The sequence below is a fragment of the Podarcis muralis genome, chromosome Z (genome assembly GCF_964188315.1).
Source record: "Podarcis muralis chromosome Z, rPodMur119.hap1.1, whole genome shotgun sequence".
Taxonomy (NCBI): domain Eukaryota; kingdom Metazoa; phylum Chordata; class Lepidosauria; order Squamata; family Lacertidae; genus Podarcis; species Podarcis muralis.
In genome coordinates this window covers 31394690-31418594 of record NC_135673.1, presented here as the reverse complement: position 1 = coordinate 31418594, position 23905 = coordinate 31394690, and the positions used below count along the sequence as shown (strand labels likewise).

At 42.4% G+C, this 23905-nt stretch overlaps 1 protein-coding gene and 2 pseudogenes across 1 annotated transcript in view; 1 reads left to right on the top strand and 2 right to left on the bottom strand.

Annotated features, from left to right (window-relative positions):
• Window positions 1-23905, top strand: part of LOC114588759 (putative G-protein coupled receptor 34) — a 90441-nt gene that overhangs the window by 31949 nt on the left and 34587 nt on the right. The gene's annotated exons all lie outside the window — the stretch shown is intronic.
• LOC114588761 (DNA-binding protein inhibitor ID-2 pseudogene) lies at window positions 9598-10064 on the bottom strand (annotated as a pseudogene).
• Window positions 19350-20041, bottom strand: LOC114588760 (prenylated Rab acceptor protein 1 pseudogene; annotated as a pseudogene).

Genomic DNA, 23905 nt, shown 5'->3' with positions numbered 1-23905 from the left:
TCCTTTCCTCTTTATTATTTATTAATTCCCCCCCCCCAATAACATTTTATATGTTGCCCAGTTTCCCTTCATGTTTTTCTTCTTAACGCCAAAGGCTTCAATATGTGAAATGCACCAAGGGCTTGTAGGTTCCAGGAGATATTTATATTTTATCCATGGTTTATATAAGGTCTGAGTTGTGTGGCTGCACCTTCTGGTAAGGTGTTGGCGAGGGATTGAATCTTGGTGCAGAAATGGAGAAAGGACACTTGTTTTGAGGGGTTTTGGGAATACCCGGCTGCGAGCAACACAGGTGCATCCTCCGCAAATTTGGAGTGTGTGCAGTAACTGAAAAGTTCATTAAGGGCAGGGTGTGAACTATGTGGCTGTACCACCTGATGGCATGTTTGCAAGGGAATCCATCTTGCTATAGAAGAGGGCTGAAGCATTCACGTAGCTGATATCTGTACAGAAACTGGGGGAAATCCTGTAATTCTATTTACCTAGCATAGAGGAAGGGGGGTGGGATGGTGGGGCTGCAGAAAACACCCCTCTGCAAATGGCCACGTGGACCAGCAGGGCAGGAAGGATGCGGTGAATGTGGCGCCATGGCAGCCATGACGAAGCCGAGAAGTCGGCCCGCTTTGCTCCAGGCCTCCATTAGAAGAAGAAGAAGAAGAAGAAGAAGAAGAAGAAGAAGAAGAAGAAGAAGAAGAAGAAGAAGAAGAAGAAAAAGGGAGGAAGGGAGGAAGGGAGGGAGCAGCCAGTTCTTTGCTGCTTTCCAAGCAGAGCACCCTTTCTAGTTGTTAGGATCCCCTCCTCTTCTTTGTGAATTAATCCCTGAATGCACTTCCCTAATGAGTGCGTCAGATGTAGCACTGCCTTTCACTTCTCTCCTCTTGCAGAGAGAATGAAAAATCCAGATAAATGTGCCTGGGATTCTTCAAGTCCAGAATCTGGCTCTTGTGGATCACTTGCTGGCTGATTCCAGTGGCTGCAAATGGTTTCTTTTTCTTTTTTTTTCTTTTTTCTTTCAAAACCAATTTTTTTTTACAGAGATCAAATTCAAAATCCATATTCATTTTCTAACATAAGCCTATTACATCGATTACCTAAATTAAAATATATCTAAATGTAATGCCCAGATTTATCGGGCATTATTATAAATAATATTATAGGTTCCAATATACCCCTCTCCCCGTCACCCATGTGTGATCTCAATATTTTACTTCTTCCATCTTTTTGTGTTGTTATAATTTAATAATTATTCAGTTGATTCTATTATTTTCTTGCTTACCCCTGCATGTTTTACACATTCTCTATTAATATTACAATTCCGGAACCATATTTTTTCATGTATTTCTTCACTCCATTCCACTCTCTAAGTATTCTCTGATTTGGGTGGCCTCTAATAATTGCCGTCAATTTTGCCATTTCTGCAAACTCGCCGAGTTTGTTTTGCCATTTTGATAGTGATGGGATTTTCTCCCCATTCCAGTTTTTTTGCAATCAATATTCTGGCAGCTGTTGCTGCGTAAAGGAATAGATTTTTCTTGTCTTTGGGGATGTCATTAGATATTTAGCCGAAAGCTTTCATGAGGTGATCTACAGGAGGGTTGGGCAGGATAATAGCCCAAAATCTTTTACAAAGAACTTGTTTTGCCATGGAACTGTGTTTTTTCCATCTTTTACAAAGGAAATGGGGCTGCTGCAGTTGGAAAGATGCCTTACTTGGTCATATGGCCCAAATGGTTGGAGCCCCATGGTATTAAAGTTCAAGACACGCCTGCAAGGAGCACTCTGAATGTTCTGCCATTTGGAGGCAATCAAGCTGCAGAAAGTTTTAGCTTTCTCTGTCTCTATGTGTTCTGAGGTGTGCATCCTCAGAAAAGGTTGAGCGTTTTAAGTGAGACAAAAGTTCTTTTATGGCAGGGTGTGAATTGTGGAGCAGATTATACATTTTAGATAGATATTTTCCTTTAGGCTGGATTAGAGTTCCCTTTAGTTTTGATAATTCTCCAGCAAACTCTATTTTCCTTGTCTTTCATTCAGTTGGAAGTATTGGAGCCAGCCTGTCAAATATATATGGATTTCAAAGTCCTTTCCTCTTAATTTATTAATTTTCCCCTCTAATAACATTTTATATGTTGCCCAATTTCCCTTCATGTTTTTCTTCCTCAAGCCAAAGGCTTCGATGGGTGAAATGCACCAAGGGGTTGTAGGTTCCAGGAGATATTTATATTTCATCTATGGATTATATAAGGTCTGAGTTGTGTGGCTGCATCTTTTGGTAAGGTGTTGGCAAGGGATTGAATCTGGGTGCAGAAAAGGAGAAAGGACACTTGTGTTGAGGGGTTTGGGAATACCTGGCTGCGAATAACACAGCTGCATCCTCCACAAATTTGGAGTGTGTGCAGTAACTGAAAGGTTCATTAAAGGCAGGGTGTGAACTGTGCGGCTGTACCACCTGATGGCATGTTTGGAACGGAATCCATATTGGTGTAGGAAAGGCTGAAGCATACATATTGCTGATGTATGTACAGAAACTGTGGAGAAACCTGCAATTTTTTATTTCAAAAGGAAAGATAGTACTTGAGCAGCAGCTATGAAGAGGAAAGCAGAAACTGTGGGAAATCCTGTAATTCTATTTACCTAGCATAGAGGAAGGGGGGTGGGATTGTGGGGGGCTGCGGAAACCCCCCTTCTGCAAATGGCACCGATGATGAAGCCAGGAACTTGGCCTGCTTTGCTCCAGGTCTCATTAGCAGCAGCAGAAGGAGGAGGAGGAGGAGGAGGAGGAGGAGGAAGGGACGGAGCAGCCAGCTCTTTGCTGCTTTCCAAGCAGAGCACCCTTTCTGGCTGTTAGGATCCCCTCCTCTTCTTTGTGAATTAATCCCTGAATGCAACTCCCTAATGACTGCGCCAGATGTAGCACAGCCTTTCACTTCTCTTCTCTTGCAGAGAGAATGAAAAAGCCAGATAAATGTGCTTGGGATTCTTCAAGTCCAGAATCTGGCTCTTGTGGATCACTTGCTGGCTGATTCCAGAGGCTGCAAATGGTTTCATTTTCTTTTTCTAATTTTTATTTCAAAACCAAAAAATACAAAAGAAATGGGGCTGCTGCAGTTGGAAAGATGCCTTACTTGGTCATATGGCCCAAATGGTTGGAGCCCCATGGTATTAAAGTTCAAGACACGCCTGCAAGGAGCACTCTGAATGTTCTGCCATTTGGAGGCAATCAAGCTGCAGAATGTGTTAGCTTTCTCTGTCTCTATGTCTTCTGAGGTGTGCATCCTCAGAAAAGGTTGAGCGTTTTAAGTGAGACAAAAGTTCTTTGATGGCAGGGTGTGAATTGTGGAGCAGATTATACATTTTAGATAGATATTTTCCTTTAGGCTGGATTAGAGTTCCCTTTAGTTTTGATATTTCTCCAGCAAACCCTATTTTCCTTGTCTTTCATTCAGTTGGAAGTATTGGAGCCAGCTTGTCAAATACCGTATTTTTCCCTCTATAACACGCAGATTTTTTCTCCTAAAAAGGAAGGGGAAATGTCTGTGCGTGTTATAGAGCGAATGTGTGGTCCCTGGAGCCAAAAAATCAAGCAAAAGTCAAATCGCGAGTCACGAAGAAGGGAAACCTGAAAAGAGGAAGTGGCAGCTTTCCTGCAGTCTGCCTCAGGGTCTTACTGCCCACCCTCCTCTGTTTTGTTGCTGTGATTGCTGAAACGGAACAAAGAGCAGGGAAAGCCCCTCCCCTCCAGACAAGCAGAGTGTCGTTCTTTCTAATTCCTCTCTGTGCTCCGGTGCTGCTGGGGGAGAGGGAGAGAGAGTGGGGGAGGGAGAGGGAGAGGGGGGGAGGGAGAGGGAGAGGGGGGGGAGAGAGAGGGGGGAGGGAGGGAGGGAGGGAGGGAGAGAGAGAGAGAGAGAGAGAGAGAGAGAGAGAGAGAGAGAGAGAGAGAGATATGGCTGGCTTGGGGGGGGGGGGAACTTTTGCCTTTCTTTCTTTCCTCCCACCCGTTAAATCCCTCTCCAGCATTCTTAGCCAGCTGCTTCTCTGCACACCCCTCTCATGTCCCTTCTTTGTTTTTCCTTCGCTCCCCACTTAAAATGTGGTTACAAAGCATAGATCAACATGGATCCTCAGGATCTTTGCATTGGGTCACCCCAAATTCACCATCAGATCACATAGCATGTCCATGGCTACAGCCTGCACCAAAAAAAGCACGCACCCACTGTTGCCTGGGGCTGCAATGGTGCAAAAACGTGGTTAAAAAGCATGGATCCACATGGATCCTCAGGATCTTTGCATTGGGTCACCCCAAATTCACCATCAGATCACATAGCATGTCCATGGCTACAGTCTGCACCAAAAAAAGCACGCACCCACTGTTGCCTGGGGCTGCAATGGTGCAAAAATGTGGTTACAAAGCATGGATCCACAGGGATTCTCAGGATCTTTGCATTGGGTCACCCCAAATTCGCCATCAGATCACATAGCATGTCTATGGCTACAGCCTGCACCAAAAAAAGCACGCACCCACCCACTGTTGCCTGGGGCTGCAATGGTGCAAAAATGTGGTTACAAAGCATGGATCCACAGGAATTCTCAGGATTTTTGCATTGGGTCACCCCAAATTCACCATCAGATCACATGTCTGTGGCCACAGCATGAAGCACAAAAATGATACAGCCGCTGTTTCATTCAGAATGTTTTTTCCCTTGTTTTCCTCCTCTAAAAACGATGTGCGTGTTATGGTCAGGTGCGTGTTATAGAGCGAAAAATACGGTATATACGGATGTCAAAGTCCTTTCCTCTTAATTTATTAATCCCCCCCCCAATAACATTTTATATATTGCCCAAATTCCCTTCATGTTTTTCTTCTTAATGGCAAAGGCTTCATTGTGTGAAATGCACCAAGGGGTTGGAGGTTCCAGGAGATATTTATATTTCATCCATGGTTTATATAAGGTCTGAGTTGTGTGGCTGCATCTTCTGTTTTGTGCTATAGGCTGTGTTTAGATGTGGTGATTATTGCTTTGGTTTCCTGATTATTCTGTTAGGGCTTCTGTTATTTTTATGTTTCTTTCACACTACATTACCTGTTCTCCCTTGGAACTGTGTTTTTTCCATCTTTTACAAAGGAAATGGGGCTGCTGCAGTTGGAAAGATGCCTTGCTTGGTCATATGGCACAAATTGTTGGAGCCCCATGGTATTAAAGTTTAAGATACGCCTGCAAGGAGCACTCTGAATGTTCTGCCATTGGGGGGCAATCAAACTGCAGAATCTGAACTACACACGGGCTGATAGCCCGCTATGCACCATTGAATTTTTCTTGATGGGATACAATATCAAATTTCATTGGACAACATTGCTTTTCACACATGCATGCATCTCTTCCCCCCTTAAAATGGAAGCAAAGAAATAAAGATGGGAGGAGGAGGGGAGGTTATCTCTGCTGCTGCTTTCCTAACAAATATTCTCAATTGCTAAATCATGTTTTGATTTTTTTGTTAGCTGCTTTGAGCTTTTCAGAAGGAAAGGAGAGGGAAACTACCTTTGTTTAGAATGTGGAGTGGAACAGCTGAAGTGAAAGTGATGGCGGGGCTGACAGGTTTCACCATGCTACCTGTCTCTAGTGTTTCTGTAGGCATGTTTGGTAGTCTTTCCCCGGCAGCTGTTTTGAATTCCTTTCTGGGATCTTCTAAATGCACAGTGCAGAAACATGTATATTAAGCACAATGAATAGCAGATGAATCTAGGAATTGGGAGGTTAGCAGCAGCAGTAGCAGCAGCAGCAGTAGCAGCAGCAGCAGCGCTTCATTTCACAGCTCATTAAATAAGCACGGTGTTTTTTTCTTCCTTCTTCCCCCACCCTTGAAGGCAGGCTTGTATAAGAAGACCACCAGAAACAATCCTGTATTAATCCTGCTCTGCTGGCTTCTTTCTTCCCAATGAAGGACGTGGAAGTCTCAGCTCCCGCGGATAGGGGAGATGAGGTGACGAACCGCTGAGCGGGCGCGGCAGCAGTGCAGCCCGCTAAGCTGTCGCGCGCGGGGCTCCCTCCACGCGCTGAATGAAACTCTCCCACGACCGAGCTGCTGCCACTGCTAGGGCCACTGGCTGCGGCGGTGGTGCCGAGCTCCGTCCTTCCCACTGCCTTGCCAACGCGGAGAGGGAGTCGAGGGACAAATGTGAGAGCGATCTGGCTGCGACATCTGTCACCCCATTGATCGCCAGAGTTGATTCTGCTGATCTGGCTGGCTAGGCGGGTCTCCCCTTCCTCCCTCACCGCTCCATGTGCGTCCCTCCCGAAGCTGCGCGCTCGGTGGAAGAGGACGACCATCCCAGATAGAAGGAGTGTACCCTTCTTCGGTCAAGGGTATACCATAGCTGCGCTCCCCTGCTAGAACCTCCAAACAAGCTCAAGGTACAACTACCTTAAATAAACCAATACTTCAAGATATGAAAGAAACCCATTGTTTCTGTATACAATGCTAATGTTACCATGAACAAAACTTTTTATTTATTTATTGTTTATTGGTTTAGAAACATTGTTTGAAGCCCTGCAGCATGCAAATGATCTACAGATGGATACATTGAATGTTTCCCATTCCTCTCCCTCATCCACGACTAGCGGGCCATTTCCCTTGCCAGTCCCACTTCTCTGTGAAGTTATATCTCTCAATGTGGCGGAAATGTGTCCTTCCACATCTGTCGCATGTCCCGCTCGGCTGCCTATGGCATGTGTCTCTTGCAGCTGATGGTGGCTGTCATTTGCTTCCCCATAACAACAACCCCACGGGGGATGTGGGCCCCCTCAATATTGGGGGGATTGATCCCCCATGGCCAGGATTCAACCCAGATGGGAATGCATTTAATTATCTGTGTTTTCCCATAATTCTTGTAGCTTCCCCACCGCTATTGTCTCCACCAGTTTTCCCCAGATTTGGGGGCGGGGTGTTAACATTCCAATTTCTCCTCCATCGCTGGCCAGTCCCATTTCCTTATCACTGTGTGGTCAAGTTTTCTCAGTGTGACCTAGATGTGTTCATCTACATGTCGTATGTCCCACTCGGCTACCTGCACCCTGAGCCAAATTAATTGTCTGGTCCCATAGGCTGGCTTAAGATGTGGTTTAAAAAAACTGAGGATTTTGCTCTAGTTTGAGTTGCCAATCATTCTGGTTCCTTCCTCTTGGTTAAAAGTTGTTTATTTGTTTGGAAACTTGTTATTATGAGAGTTGTAGGGCAAGGAAGAGTAAATGGGGAGCATAAGGAGCCTGGGAAGACAGACAACCACACACACCTGGCATGTTCCAGCCAATGTTCTCAGTTGCAAACACCTTTTTCTTGTATGTTGTCTTGTCTCTGATCCAAGTGACAGCAGACGGCTGCATAGGAGCTGCTGCTGGATCACACTGGGTTGATGGCCTTTCTGGAATTGCACATTTCCCGGAGGTGGCCATTGTTCCAAAAGTGGGCACTGGCAGTTCAGTGAAATACTTGCAGGCCACTTCAGAAGTGTCTTGACAGGAATTCTTTAATTGCAGGGTTTGAGTTGCGTGGCTGTACCACCTGATGGCATCTTTGTAAGACAATCCTTGTATAGAAAGAGGTAGAAGTGTACATATAGCTGATGTATGTACAGAAACTGTGGGAAAACCTGCAATTTTATATTTTAAAAAGAACAATACTACAATTGCAGTACCAAATATTTGCACTGACTATAGAACTTGACTTGAGGGGTTGAGGTTTGCGCTTTACCCCTGGGTTTAACTTGGGACTTTTGCCAGTGCATTTCTGAGATTCTGGTTCACAAGAATGGTCAATTTCAACCTGGTGCTTTTCATTAAGAAGGGGAATAGTGAAGAGCGAAATCAGAGCCAGTTGCAGCAGTGTCAGGCCATTGAACAAGGCAACAACATAGGTGAATACCCACACTATAAACTTTTTTTTTTGTACTAAGCTTTTCATTTTTTTGTACTAAGCTTATCTGAGAGGGAAAGGCACGCGAAAGGGTTGCGAATCACAAGTCAAACAGTAGTATGATGCAGCCTTTTTGGCTGTTAGGATCCCCTCTTCTTTTTTGTGAATTTATCCCTGAATGAACCTCTCTAATGATTGTGCCTGATGAAGCACTGCATCTTTCTTCTCTCCTTTTGCAGACAGAAGGAAAATCCAAATAAATGTTTTTCTTTTTCTTGGTTTTTTTGGATGTGAAAAATATCTTTATTTTCAAGTCTCACTGAATGAAGAAATCATAACAACTATCGATAGGGATCATAGAGACCAGCATTCATATTCGATAAAGCTCTGTTTCAACATTTTCCATTCGAAAGACGACTAGAAGTCTCAGGAGCCCCTGCCACTCACACGCACCTGGATCCACTACTCTCCCCTACTGGAAGAGCCCTGGTGGTGGGGTGACTCCTCCTGCATCCTGGCGGAGGTCCAAGGAATGGCTTGTCCCACCCTCTACTGGATGGTCCCTGAGAAGCGGACCAAGGCAATGCAAGCCACCACACTCACAACACTCAACATGGTGAATGAGAGCAGCAGGAAGAAGCTCTTTAAATTTTTTCTTGGTCTTTTTTTTTTTTTTTTTTTTGAGGGTGCACAAGGTTGTTGTCTTAATTACAAAAAATTCAAATTACAATATAATACATACACTTTTTACATACAGAATATTAGAATGGTTTCCTAACAGAAGGTAAAGAAAAAATATTTTTTCCCCTTTCCTTATTAATAAACCACTTATTCGTTTCTAAGCTATTGTTATACAAAGTTGCAGGACATTCACAATTTTCCCTCGATAGGGTTTGCTCTTTCCCCCACCCCCCCATTTCTTATCTTTTCTTTTCTTTTCTTGCTAAGTTCAAATACTAGATTTCTCTCTCCACCTTTTAAGGGAAGTTAAATGCGACACTGCAAATTTAAATTCCTTCTTTATATCTCCAGCACAGTATAATCTCAGCACTCTGAAAGTTCTGCCATTTAGGTGCAATCAAACTGCAGAATCTGAACTACACACGGGCTGAAAGCCTGCTATGCACCATTGAATTTTTCTTCAAATATCTGTGGGCCTGGAATGACACAATATCAAATTTCATTGGACAACATTGCTTTTCACACATGCATGCTTCTCTTCCCCCCTTAAAATGGAAGCAAATAAGTCAAGATAAGGGGAGGAGGGAAGGTTATCTCTGCTGCTGCTTTCCCAACAAATATTCTAAATTGCTAAGGGTTCATTTTGGCACAAGGAAGATGTGCTCTTCTTTTCTTCACTCCAGTTCATCATGGTGAGAAGTGTCGTTGATAACTTGTCCATCTCTAGTTTCAACAGTCTTGATAAGAAGTGTTCTCTTGGAGTGCGTGTCTATTGGGATTGTGATTCTGCTCTCTTCTCCCTCCAGCAGTTTCCTGTAGGTGGCAATCTCAATATCAAGAGCCATCTTTACATTCAGCAGGTCTTGGTACTTGTGCAGATGGCGAGCCATTTCTTCCTTCATGTTTTGGATCACTTCCAATCAGACTTCATCTGCAAAAAACTTTTCAAAAGCATTGCAGGAGATCTTGGGGTCCCTACCTGGCCCCGATAACGAAGGTGGTTCCGATAGGTTAGTGGCAGAGATTCCTCTCCTCTTTTGAGCAAAGTTCGGATGCCCGCTCTGCAGCTTTTAAAGAGAGTAGGGAAGTCTAGGCTGAGGGCAGATCTTGCCCCTTCTTTGCCTGTTCCTCTAGCACGATCTGCAGGTCAAAGATATAGTCGATGACATGCTGCAAGATTTCCACTTGGCTGACTTTGGTGCCTTGCGGGATCCTCGGCACCTGCTCGCGCAGCTTGGAGTAGCAGTCATCCATGTTGTGAAGGAGGTTCTTGGGCCCCTCCTGAGCCGGGCTCTGGTGTTTTGTTTTGGCAAGACTCATGGCATTTTATTGAAGAGCGGTGCAGCAGGAGTCACTGGCCAAGGGGATTCGTTCTGTTGTTCGTTCCCTGGGTGATGGTGAGGCTCTGATCAGAGAGCCAGCACGCAGCTTGCTTCCTAGCAGCTCCTGACTGATCTGACGGGGCTGATTCCATTCATGGCCATGAAGGAGGAGAAACCAGCAGGGATTTGCAGAAGGGCAAGATGTCCTTCCTTAGGGTGGGAGAAGCAAGCAAGCACCCTCAAGAGAGAGAGATCGATACTGCCCCTTGCTTGGCAGCCTGGTTGATTCTCTATTGTGTGCATGCAGAAAATGCTTCTCTTTGCAAAAGAGCCCCACGTATATATTTTAAAAACAGAAATGCTACCTTTGCAGCAAATATTTTCTGATCCTTTCCCCAGTCAAGGTCTTTTCTCTCTCCTTCTATCTTCTGTACAACTGGAGAGGACCTATGGAATCTATGACGTGTTGCAAGATTTCCACGGCTGACTTGTTAATTTTTGTTAATTAATTAATTGTTAATTTTTGTTAATTAATCCCTGAATGCACCTCCCTAATGACTGCGCCAGATGTAGTAGTGCCTTTCACTTCTCTCCTCTTGCAGAGAGAATGAAAAATCCAGATAAATGTGCTTGGAATTCTTCAAGTCCAGAGTCTGGTTCTTGTGGATCATTTGCTGGCTGATTCCAGTGGATTCAAGTGGTTTATTTTTATTTTTTTTATTTTTACTTCAGAACCAAAAAAAAATTACAAACATCAAATTCAAAATCCATATTCATTTTATAATTTGAGCCTATTATATAGATTACCTAAATTAAAATATATCTAAATACTAGGCTTCCATTTGTTGTATGGCGAAGGTCCAAGGAATGGCTTGTCCCACCCTCTACTGGATGGTCCCTGAGAGGCGGACCAAGGCAATGCAAGCCACCACACTCACAACACTCAACACAGTGAATGAGAGTGGCAGGAAAATGCTGTTTAAATTCTTTCTTGTTCTTTTTTGGGTTCTTCTTCATGCATGAGAGTGCATGAAGTTGTTGTCTTAATTATAAAAAAATCAAATTACAATATCATACAGAGACTTTTTACACACAGAATATTAGAATGGTTTCTTACCAGAAGGTAAAGAAAAGATATTCTTTTTTCCTTTCTTTATGGATAAGCCACTTACAAGTTTTTAAGCTATTGTTATACAAAGTTGCAGGACATGCACAATTTTCCCTCGATAGGGCTTCCTCTTTTCACCGCCCCCCATTTCTTATCTTTTCATTTTTGAAAAGATAGTATTTGCCAAGTGCAAATACTAGATTTCTCTCTCCACCTTTTAAGGCAAGTTAAATGCGACACTGCAAATTGAAAGTCCTTCTTTATATCTCTAGCACAGTATAATCTCAGTCCAGTATTTAACAATCCTGACCAGCAAAACTCACAGTATCAGCAGCACACATTGTCTTACTTCCAACCTTGTTGTCAGCGTGTGTGCTGAGAGTTTGTGTTTTTGTGTGTGTGTGTTTGGAGTGAGTGTGCTTTCCTTGTATGGACATTGCAGCCTGCGACTTCCTCTCTTTATTTGCACCTCCAGGGAGCCACCAATCAATCCTAGAGTGCCACTCCTAATCTCAGTCCAGTACTTAACAATCCTGACACAGCAAAACTCACAGTATCAGCAGCACACATTGTCTTACTTCCATTGTCAGCACACATTGTCTTGTGTGTTGTGTGTGTTTGGTGTGTGTGTGCTTTCCTTGTACGGACATTGCAGCCTGCAACTTCCTCCCTTTATTTGCACCTCCAGGGAGCCACCAATCAATCCTAGAGTGCCACTCCTAGGCACTAAAGAGAATTCTGGAACACTTTTTAAAGCTTCCAGGAACTTTTATCTTTTTCTTAAAGAACCTTTTCCAAACACCCCCTCTCATTCGAACAGAACCAATACAGTATTGTAAACATATACAAAAGTATTCACACATCATGCAACACAATTCCCAACTTTATAACCAGTTGTGCATGTTGTTGCTTTCAATTATTGTCTTTCTTTCACTTAACCAAAAACTTCCATCACTGGTTCTCTAGACCAAGATAGTTGTTTGCTGGTCCTAAATATTTTATTTGAACTGTTTCCTTAGTTGTTTTGCAAACTCCTTTTCCCCAAGAATTCTTGTAGCTGCCCCATCGCTATCACCTCTACCAGTTTGTCCCAAATGGGGGGAGGGGCGGGTATTAACATTCCAATTTCTCCTCCATTTTGCCTTGCTAGCCAGTCCCGTTTCCTTGGCTCTTTGTGGTGAAATTCCTCAATGTGACCTAGATGTGTTCATCCACTCGGCTGTCTGTGCTCTACACTAAATTTATTGTTTTGTCCCATAGGCTGGCTTAAGATGTGATGATAAAACTAAAGATTTTGCTTTAGTTGCCAATCATTCTGGTTCCGTCTTCTTCGTTAAAAATTGTTTATTTGTTTGGAAACCTGTTATGATGCCCTGCAGTATGCAAATAGATAAAATCAAATGTTTCCCTTTCCGTCTCCTCCATCTTCGCCTCTCCTGCCAGGCGTGGCCATTCATATTTGTCGCATGTCCCTTGCTGCTAACAGGGCCCTGGGCTTCTCGCGGCTGATGGTGACAGTCATTTGCAAACAAACATCAAATTCAAAATCCATACTCATTTTCTAACACAAGCCTATTACATAGATTACCTAAATTAAAACATATCTAATTGCACTAGGCTTCCCTTTGCTGTGTGTAAATACAATGCAATTAACAGATTATATTATAAATGATATTATAGGTTCCCATATAGCCCCCACTTCACCCCAAAAAAATGTTGTTAAAAAACGATATTCCAAAATATACATACAAGCTGCATATATGCAAAGTTGTTTTTTTGTTGCCCTTATTTCTGAGCAAACGACAGATCAGTCCACATTTGTCACAAGCTGTTGCAATGTTGGAAGTGTGCGATTTGAGTAAGAAATCTCCTGACCAGTAAATTAGCATGAAGAATCTGAGTGTTCAGAGCTTTAATAATAATAATAATAATTGCGAGGGATTCAGTCTGCTTGGAGAAAAGGAATGAGAAAGTACATGAAGATTGTGGAAAAACTTGGAATGTGTCATTCTGCAAAGTACTAATATTGCCGTAGTAAAACAAGCCAAGCTAAGAAGAGTCACTCAGGATATTCAGGATTGAACCACACACCATTGGTGGGACATCTTTTCAGGATAGAGCTCTACCGTGACCAACATTTTAAATTTGGCTTGGCACCCTGTGATTATACTGGATTTTGGTGTTTTGATGTTGCTTATATTAGTATGTATTTTCTATGTTAAAGTTAAACATTTGTTTGGGGAAAAGGTATAGGTTTTTTTACCCAGAGAGGGAAGGAGGAACAGATTAGCTAAGCATGGAAGAGGTAACCGTGTTGGACCAAGGGGTGGAGTCTATGGGCAATCTATCCGGAAGACATTTGTATTTCGAGGAGTTAGTGGTCTGACATGGTTACCCTTCCTGCCTTCTCTTTCTTCTCCCTCTCGATCTCCTGAGCTGCGTAGTTCGGATGCCCGCTCTGCAGCTTTATTATTATTATTATTATTATTATTATTATTATTATTATTATTATTAATGATTTTTATTGAAATTTACAATCACCAACCAACCCCCACCACCCACCACCAAAACATCACATCTTGTTACATGTATCCTACTTTGTGTTTCATAGATGCATTAGCTTCCGTCCTTCCCTTCCACCAGTTTTCCTATTCCATTCTATAGTTTACAGATTCTTTAATTATAAATTGTACCATGACATGAGATTTATTTCAATCCTTCCAACGTTTTCATATTTGTACAATTCTCACTTACATAAACCATAAATTTACTCCATTCTTTTTGGTGCTTTGTCTCCTCCTGATTGCGAATTCTGTGTGTCAATTTAGCCATCTCAGCATACTCAACCAACTTTATCTGCCATTCTCTTATCATCGTCATCTCCTGTTGCTAACAAATCTCCTGACCAGTAAATTAGCATGAAGAATCTGAGTGTTCAGAGCTTTAATAATAATAATAATAATACGCCCAGTCTCACACACAAACCCCACAAAATTTCTTCTTGTGCAAAGTTGTTTCTTGTTTAATTCAGCAATACGATAGTTATTAAAAAGTGGGCTTGCTTTCACTGCCCCCCCTCCCTGGCCTGCAAATTTTGTTTTCAGGCTGTTGGAAGAGAATAACAGATTGAGGGCAGAAAGTTGTTTCTGGAAGACCAGTCAAGGCATCTGAAACTGCCTGGCCAGACCATGTTCTACAGTTTATCTGGAAGTGAATGATGGGGGTCTCTTCATTACTGGATGCACGGGATTAAAACATCTAATCCTTTTCCCGGTCAAGGTCTTTTTTCTCTCTCTCCTTCTATCTTCTGTACAACTGGAGAGGACCTATGGAATCTATGACGTGTTGCAAGATTTCCACGGCTGACTTTGGTGCCTTGCGTGTTAAGACCCCCAAGACCTCCCCAAATAATGACACAATTGATGCCAAATTTAATTTAAGGTTATTGGCATAATTTTGGCCAGAATGAAAAATGAAGAAAAATGTGCTTGGAATTCTTCAAGTCCAGAATCTGGCTCTTGTGGATCACTTGCTGGCTGATTCCAGTGGATTCAAATGGTTTCTTTTTCTTTTTTTTCTTCTTTCTTTCAAAACCTTTTTTTTTTTTTTACGGAGATCAAATTCAAAATCCATATTCATTTTATAACACAAGCCTATTACATAGATTACCTAAATTAAAATATATCTAAATAATCTAGGCTTCCATTTGTTGTATGTAAATACAACACAATTAACAAATTATATTATAAAAGATATTATAGGTTCCAATATACCCCTCTCCCCGTCACCCATGTGTGATCTCAATATTTTACTTCTTCCATCTTTTTGTGTTGTTATAATTTAATAATTATTCAGTTGATTCTATTATTTTCTTGCTTACCCCTGCATGTTTTACACATTCTCTATTAATATTTCAATTCCGGAACCATATTTTTTCATGTATTTCTTCACTCCTTTCCACTCTCTAATTATTCTCTGATTTGAGTGGCCTCTAATAATTGCCGTCAATTTTGCCGTTTCTACAAACTCGCCAATTTTGTTTTGCCATTCTGATAGTGATGGGATTTTCTCCCCATTCCAGTTTTTTTGCAATCAATATTCTGGCAGCTGTTGTTGTGTAAAGGAGTAGATTTTTCTTGTCTTTGGGGATGTCATTAGGTATTTAGCCGAAAGCTTTCATGAGGTGATCTACAGGAGGGTTGGGCAGGATAATAGCCAGAAATCTTTTACAAAGAACTTGTTGTTCCATGGAACTGTGTTTTTTCCATCTTTTACAACGGAAATGGGGCTGCTGCAGTTGGAAAGATGCCTTGCTTGGTCATATGGCCCAAATGGTTGGAGCCCCATGGTATTAAAATTTAAGACATGCCTGCAAGGAGCACTTCGAATTTTCTGCCATTTGGAGGCAATCAAGCTGGAAAAAGTCTTAGCTTTTTCTGTCTCTATGTGTTCTGAGGTGCGCATCCTCAGAAAAGGTTGAGCGTTTTAAGTGAGACAAAAGTTCTTTGATGGCAGGGGGTGAATTGTGGAGCAGATTATACATTTTAGATAGATATTTTCCTTTGGGCTGGATTAGAGTTCCCTTTAGTTTTGATATTTCTCCAGCAAACCCTATTTTCCTTGTCTTTCATTCAGTTGGAAGTATTGGAGACAGCCTGTCAAATATATCTGGATGTCAAAGTCCTTTCCTCTTAATTTATTAATTCCCCCCTCTAATAACAATTTATATGTTGCCCAGTTTCCCTTCATGTTTTTCTTCTTAACGGCAAAGGCTTCAATGTGTGAAATGCACCAAGGGGTTGTAGGTTCCAGGAGATATTTATATTTCATCCATGGTTTATATAAGACCTGAGTTGTGTAGCTGCATCTTCTGTTTTGTGCTATAGGCTGTATTTAGATGTGGTGATTATTGCTTTGGTTTTCCTGATTATTCTGTTAGGGCTTCTGTTATTTTTTCCAATGTTTTTTCACACTACATTACCTGTTGTTCCATGGAACTGTGTTTTTTCCATCTTTTACAACGGAAATGGGGCTGCTGCCGTTGGAAAGATGCCTTGCTTGGTCATATGGCACAAATGGTTGGAGCCCCATGGTATTAAAGTTTAAGACATGCCTGCAAGCAGGTGTGGGCCAGCTCTGATGCAGAGCACTCTGCATTTTCTGCCATTTAGGTGCAATCAAACTGCAGAATCTGAACTACACACGGGCTATGCACCATTGAATTTTTCTCCAAAAATCTGTGGGGCTGGTGTGACACAATATCAAATTTCATTGGACAACATTTCTTTTCACACATGCATGCTTCTCTTCCCCCCTTAAAATGGAAGCAAATAAGTAAAGAGAAGGGGAGGAGGGGAGGTAATCTCTGCTGCTGTTTCCTAACAAATATTCTCAATTGCTAAGTCATGGTTTGATTTTTCGTTAGCTGCTTTGAGATTTTCAGAAGGAAAGGAGAGGGAAAGTACAACCAATTTCAATGAACCAATACATAAAGATATGAAAGGAACCCGTTGTTTCTGTATACAATGCTAATGTTACCATGAACAAAACTTTTTATTTATGTTTTGTTTATTTGTTTAGAAACATTGTGTGAAGCCCTGCAGCATGCAAATGATCTACAGATGGATACATTGAATGTTTCTCATTCCTCTACCTCATCCACGACTAGCGGGCCATTTCCCTTGCCAGTCCCACTTCTCTGTGAAGTTATATATCTCCATGTGACCGAGATGTACCTTTGCACATCTGTCACATTTCCCACTCGGCTCCCTATGGCATGTGTCTCTTGCAGCTGTTGGCGGCTGTAATTTGCTTCCCCATAACAACAACCCAACGGGGTATGTTGGCCCCCTCAATATTGGGGGGATTGAGCCCCCATGGCCAGGATTCAACCCAGAGGGGAATGCATTTTATTATCTGTGTTTTCCAATAATTCTTGTAGCTTCCCCACCGCTATCGTCTCCACCAGATTAGGAGGGGCGAGGGTAATTTATTATATACATAATTTGCTTTCAGACTGCACTTCAAATGTGCAAAAGCATACACTCTGACAGCACCAGAAAAAAACAATAAGGTTAACAGTTTTTACCTGAATTGTCACATTGTGTTAAACACAATGAGCTTCACAGAAAACAGAACATGGAATCTAGAAGCATCCTCAGTTATATGCTAACACTTGATTGTAGTACTCTGACTCAACAAAATAGAAATCCAACATAGTCATCACAATTAATATACTAGTCTCTTCAAGACTTTATTTTCTTTCCAGTGTTTTGGTCTCTTGTTATATATGTAGAAATACAATCTGGGATAATTAAATTTACAGAAAGCCAAAGCCAAATAAAAATTAGTTATGCTGGGGGGAAATCGGGGGCTTATAAAAAATAAGATTTTCTACATAGCTTCCCTACCGCTATTGTCTCCACCAGTTTGCCCCAGATTTGGAGGGGGCGGTATTAACATTCCAATTTCTCCTCCATCTTTGCCTCGCTGGCCATTCCCATTTCCTTGGCACTGTGTGGTCAAGTTTCTCAATGTAACCTAGATGTGTTCATCTACATCTGTCCTATGTCCCACTTGGCTACCTGCACCCTGAGCCAAATTAAGTGTCTGGTCCCATAGGCTGGCTTAAGATGTAGTTTAAAAAACTAAGGATTTTGCTCTAGTTTGCTCTAGTTAAAGTTGCCAATCATTCTGGTGAACAGAGGTGAACACACTCACTATAAACCTTTTTTTTTTTTTTTTTTTTTTTTGGGTATCACAATACTTTTATTATTACCGCTACCACCGTCATTTTGAAGGGAAACCCTTCCAGTCAATTGGTCCTTTAGTCATCTGCAATCCCCCCCAGCAGTATCAATTTTGATATACAAAAGTGCCAAACACACTGAGAATATGTTAAGTTTGCAAAATCATATAAAAAGCCTGGAATACAAAAAATCCATTCATATGCAGCTTGTACAGCCATGCAGCTTCCAATAAGTTTGGCATGCCAACTTTCCATTTGCAGCACTGAAGATTCATTCCTTTATCATCTGCTCCAATTTAACTGCATCAGCAGCAAACTTTCTGATTCCACAAGACAACTTCTCCACAGCCATTTGGTCCTCATTATGGAGCCAACAGAATGTCTTCTCATTTGTACTAATCTTTTCATTTTGTCAGAATGCATCTCTTGTAACTTCAGTAATGGAAAGCATTACGACAATCTTGTCGTACTCCTCTTCTTCCTCCTCCTCTTCATTTCAGTATTCCAGTGGTTCTTCGTATTCTGCCCCCCTTTTGAGAAAAGGTCTGGGTCATCCGAAAAATTTACCTGCAAGAGAGAAGTCACTGGCTTGTTGTGCGGCCTGTCCTTTTAGCTTTCTCTGTCTCTAAGTGTTCAGAGGTGTGCATCCTCAGAAAAGGTTGAGCGCTTTAAGTGAGACAAAGGTTTGATGGCAGGGTGTGAATTGTGGAGGAGATTATACATTTTAGATAGATATTTTCCTTTAGGCTGGGTTAGAGTTGGGACTTTTGCTAGTGCATTTCTGAGATTCCTCTTTATTTATTAATTTCCTCCTCTAATAACATTTTATATGTTGCCCAATTTCCCTTCATGTTTTTCTTCTTAACGCCAAAGGCTTCAATGGGTGAAATGCACCAAAGGGTTGTAGGTTCCAGGAGATATTTATATTTTATCCATGGATTATATAAGGTCTGAGCTGTGTGGCTGCATCTTCTGGTCAAGTGTTGGCAAGGGATTGAATCTGGGTGCAGAAAAGAAGAAAGGACACCTGTGTTGAGGGGTTTTGGGATACCCGGCTGCGAGTAACACAGGTGCATCCTCCGCAAATTTGGAGTGTGTGCAGTAACTGAAAAGTTCATTAAGGGCAGGGTGTGAGTTGTGTGGCTGTACCACCTGAAGGCATGTTTGAAAGGGAATCCATTTTGTGTAGGAAAGGGATGAAGCATAGATATTGCTGATGTATGTACAGAAACTGTGGAGAAACCTGCAATTTTTTATTTCAAAAGGAAAGATAGTACTTGAGCAGCAGCTATGAAGAGGAAAGCAGAAACTGTGGGAAATCCTGTAATTCTATTTACATAGTATAGAGGAAGGGGGTGGGATGGTGGGGGGCTGCGGAAACCCCCCTTCTGCCAATGGCACCGATGATGAAGCCAGGAACTCGGCCTGCTTTGCTCCAGGTCTCATTAGCAGCAGCAGAAGAAGAAGGAGGAGGAGGAGGAGGAGGAGGAGGAGGAAGGGACGGAGCAGCCAGCTCTTTGCTGCTTTCCAAGCAGAGCACCCTTTCTGGCTGTTAGGATCCCCTCCTCTTTTTTGTTAATTGATCCCTGAATGCACCTCCCTAATGACTGCGCCAGATGTAGCACTCATCGGTTTCGGCAGATTTCAATTTGTGGAAGGCGGCGTGTGAACCAATAACTACCAACGTGGCACCCAGTACCCAGAAGACAGCAGAGCCAGCTCCCGCCAGCCAAAAGAATGGGAAGGAAACGCCCCCAGCCAGGCCGTATTGGTGGGCTGTGCTCAGCTCCCGCTCAAAGACAACAAGTTGTGACTGCTGGGTCTTCAGGTAAATGATGTAACAGGCTCCGAAAAAGACAGCAAGCGCAATCAGGAGCAGTGGAGATGTGATGAGGCAATAGACGATGAGTCCCAGAAAGACAAAGACGTAGTTGCTCTGAAAATATTCCACGTTGCGCACCAGCCGCTTGCAGAGCTCCCCAAAGTTCCGAGGCTTCCCAAAGCGCCGCTGGTCGATGAAGTTCGCCCAGGGCCGGATGGTGGCCCGGCGCTGATCCAGCCACTCCTTGGCGGGTCCTTGGGGCAGGAGAGCTGGGATGTTAATCTTGGTGCCCAACACGGTCCCTGCTGTCTCCATTTCAGTGGCAGGGTTGAAGAGATGCTCGGGTCCTGTTTTGCTTGCCATTGCGCTTCGGTCGATTACAGAGAAGGCAGCGCTGCCTCCTTTGGAATCTGGTCCAGCTCTTTGCCGGAAGCGGAGTGTGGCCAGATGTAGCACTGCCTTTCACTTCTCTTCTCTTGCAGAGAGAATGAAAAATACAATTTTTTAAAATTTCAAAACCAATTTTTTTTTACAAACATCAAATTCAAATTCCATATTCATTTTCTAACATAAGCCTATTACATAGATTACCTAAATTAAAATATATCTAAATGTAATGCCCAGATTTATCGGGGAACATGTACCTCCACCTGTAGTAAGATTTTGTTGCAAATCTACCTCCTCCAGTCTTTGTTTGATGACCTTTTTAGCTGTAATTAGATCTAAATATATCTAAATAATCTAGGCTTCCATTTGTTGTATGTAAATACAACACAATTAACAAATTATATTATAAATAATATTATAGGTTCCAATATACCCCCACTCCCCTTCACCCATGTGTGATCCCAATATTTTACTTCTTCCATCTTGTTGTGTTGTTATAATTTAATAATTATTCAATTGATTCTATTATTTTCTTGCTTACCCCTGCATGTTTTACACATTCTCTATTAATATTTGGATTCCGGGACCATATTTTTTCATTTATTCCTTCATTCCATCCCACTCTCTAATTATTCTCTGATTTGAGTGGCCTCTAATAATTACCGTCCATTTTGCCATTTCTACAAACTCGCCAATTTTGTTTTGCCATTCTGATACTGATGGAATTTTCCCTCCCTTCAGTTTTTTTGCAGTCAATATTCTGGCAGCTGTTGTTGTGTAAAGGAATAGATTTTTCTTGTCTTTGGGGATGTCATTAGATATTTGACCGAAAGCTTTCATGAGGTGATCTACAGCAGGGTTGGGCAGGATAATAGCCCAAAATCTTTTACAAAGGAAATTGGGCTGCTGCAGTTGGAAAGATGCCTTACTTGGTCATATGGCACAAATGGTTGGAGCCCCATGGTATTAAAGTTTAAGACAAGCCTGCAAGGAGCACTCTGAAGGTTCTGCCATTTGGGTGCAATCTAACTGCAGAATCTGAACTACACATCTGAACTTCCCATTCCTCTTCCTCATCTACGACTAGCGGGCCATTTCCCTTGCCAGTCCCACTTCTCTGTGAAGTTATATCTCTCGATGTGACCAAGATGTGTCCTTCCACATCTGTCACATGTCCCGCTCGGCTACCTATGGCGTGTGTCTCTTGCAGCTGATGGTGGCTGTCATTTGCATCCCCATAACAGTAACCCAACGGGGGATGTTGGCCCCCTCAATATTGGACGGATTGAACCCCCATGACCAGGATTCAACCCAAATGGGAATGCATTTTATTATCTGTGTTTTCCAATAATTCTTTTTTTATTTTTCTAATATTATTTTATTTTCAATGCAAAATCATAACAAAAATTACAAACATTAAATCCAAAATAATACTGTACAAACAAGAAAGAAAAACAAAACATACAAAAAAGAAAAGAAAAACAATGTAAAAAACAAGACAAAAAAGCATACATCTACAAATATAACCATATCATCATTTTTTATTTTTTTCCAAGCGGCACACCCAAAACACACACACACACACACACACACACACACACACACACACACAAGCTTCAGTGATTCTTAAAAACAACAGGAGAAAAGGGTGCGCGGAATATTGGCAATTTCTCAAATCATTCACCCCATCCCCACCACAATGCATGGGTTTTTTAAGACCAGGAGAAGGGAACACGTCAAATAAATACATTGCATAATCCACCATTTGCAAAAGTCATATGGCAGGGTTTGCCAGCTGTTTTGGCAAATTTTCGGCTGTTGAGCGGGTGGCCAGACCCTCTGGCCATGTCTCTCCCGTGCCTGCCAAGACAGAAATAAAAAGTGCATGCACACCCAACTCTTCCATTCCCAACGGAGCTTTAGAAAAGACCTAGTTGGATTATCCAAGCCTCGAAAAAGCCCCATAGAGATGAGAAAGGAATTTTGAAAGATTGGCGCTCTCCACAACTTCCACCTTCAGCACCCTGTGCTTTTCAAGGGAGAAAAACGACAGCCATGGGGCTTTGTGTGTGTCTCAGAGGAGGAAGATATCTCAGTTGAAGAACTTCCCAAGTTTTCTCAGAAGCAGCCTGAGGTCGCATAACCCTACTTTTAAAAACGCCGGCCAGTTCAATGTTACTAGTGCTAACATTGCCACAGCTATGCAGGAGGAGAAATCCTATTTAATTCAATGGGGTTTGCTCCCGGGTAATAAGAGGCTTTAGGAATGCAACCTCAGGTTTTGGGGTTGTTGCTTTTTTGTTTAGTTTTAATAAACTAAAAAGTTTTAATTAAATAGTTTTAGCTTTCACTAGCTCCTGTTTTCCGAGCCGACGGAACAGTCCACAAAACTCTTTTAAGATCTGCAGGGTTGACCGACAAGAATGCAAAGAAGATCCGTAGAAAGAAAATGCAATGAAGGCATTTGTGCTCACTGTTTCTCGTAATAAACATAAGATGGATGGATTAGGACTTTGGACTCAGTCAGCCTCCTGTCGGCGCATGGAAATCGCCAGGTGGGTGCAGATTTCTCGGCCGTAAAGGAAAAAATACGTCGCGCCTCCAACCAAAACCAACATTTCCCCCCTTAAAGCCCGCACTGCGATTCTAATCCGCATTGCAAACAGACCAAACAAACCCTGAACACTCAACCGACACGCAGCTTCCCGTTAATTTGCACGTTATTCTTTTCAACCAAAAATAAATAAATCTACTTGCTTTCGTTTAAAATATATTTCTTCTTCGTTTAAAATATAATTACAAAGGGAGGAGGGAAGGGAGATCATAAATATATAATCTCCCCAGATAACAGGAATTTGAGGGGGGCACGGGAATTACAGTTCCCTTATTAGTCCCCGAGAACTCAGGAAATTTTAAGATGGGGGTCAGGAGGAAGATTATCCCAGCTGAGCAGGCAAAACTTCCAGCTGTTTGTCAGCTGGTGTGCTTCCCAAAATGCCTTGCGCTTTCCAGCCTGCATATAAGGGCATTTTCAGGTCTCGAGTTCGAATCCAGGGCCTCATGGAGGCCGGGCAGTGCATCCCGGAAGGGCCTAAATCGCTAGACCCGAAGTACCGAAGTTTATCTGGCTCAGGGACGAGGAACCTTTGGCGCACCAGGTGTTGCTGAACTACAACTATTATCAGCCTCTGCTGCCAGGGATGATGGGAACTGTAGTTCTGCAGTATTTTTCAGGCTCAAAGGCTCAGTGAGCTTGGCCTAGCTTTATGGCGGCATGGATTCCGCTCGGATGAAACCCTGGCTGAAAGCCCTGCGTTTGAACGTCGCTCCACCGACTTGCAAACTCTGCCCCATCATCTGACGCCTGCACGGAGAGGTCGCTTTTCTCCCCACCAAGAAAGTGCAAGCGCACCTCCCTTCTCTGGTTTCCCAAAGGACCCTGCACGGAAGTCCAGATCCGACGGGGTGAAAACGGGAGCCTCGAAACTCTATGGCGTTTTCTGAGGGAGGGAGCAAGGCAACTTTGCAACCAAGGCAGGCAGCGATGCTGTGCAGGCGTCGAGGTCTGGCCGGCATCAACCCATAGACCGAGGAATCGCAGATATATCATCATTATAATCTAATCAATACATACATATACACATATTGACTTTCTTACTTTGTTCTAAGACCTCAAAATTTTCACTCTTACTGTATTGTTGTATCTAATGTAGATTACTTCCATCTCTGTACTTTTTTACACCATTTTTCTTTTTCTTTAACCCTGTAAAGCATCATTCATTACATACCGATATGCTTACTCCAGAACAGTGTTTTTTCATATACTCTTTAGCAGATCCCCATTCTTTTAATAATTTCTGGTCCGATTGTCCCCTTATGAATGCTGTGAGTCTTGCCAGATTTATATATTCACAAAATTTGATTTGCCATTC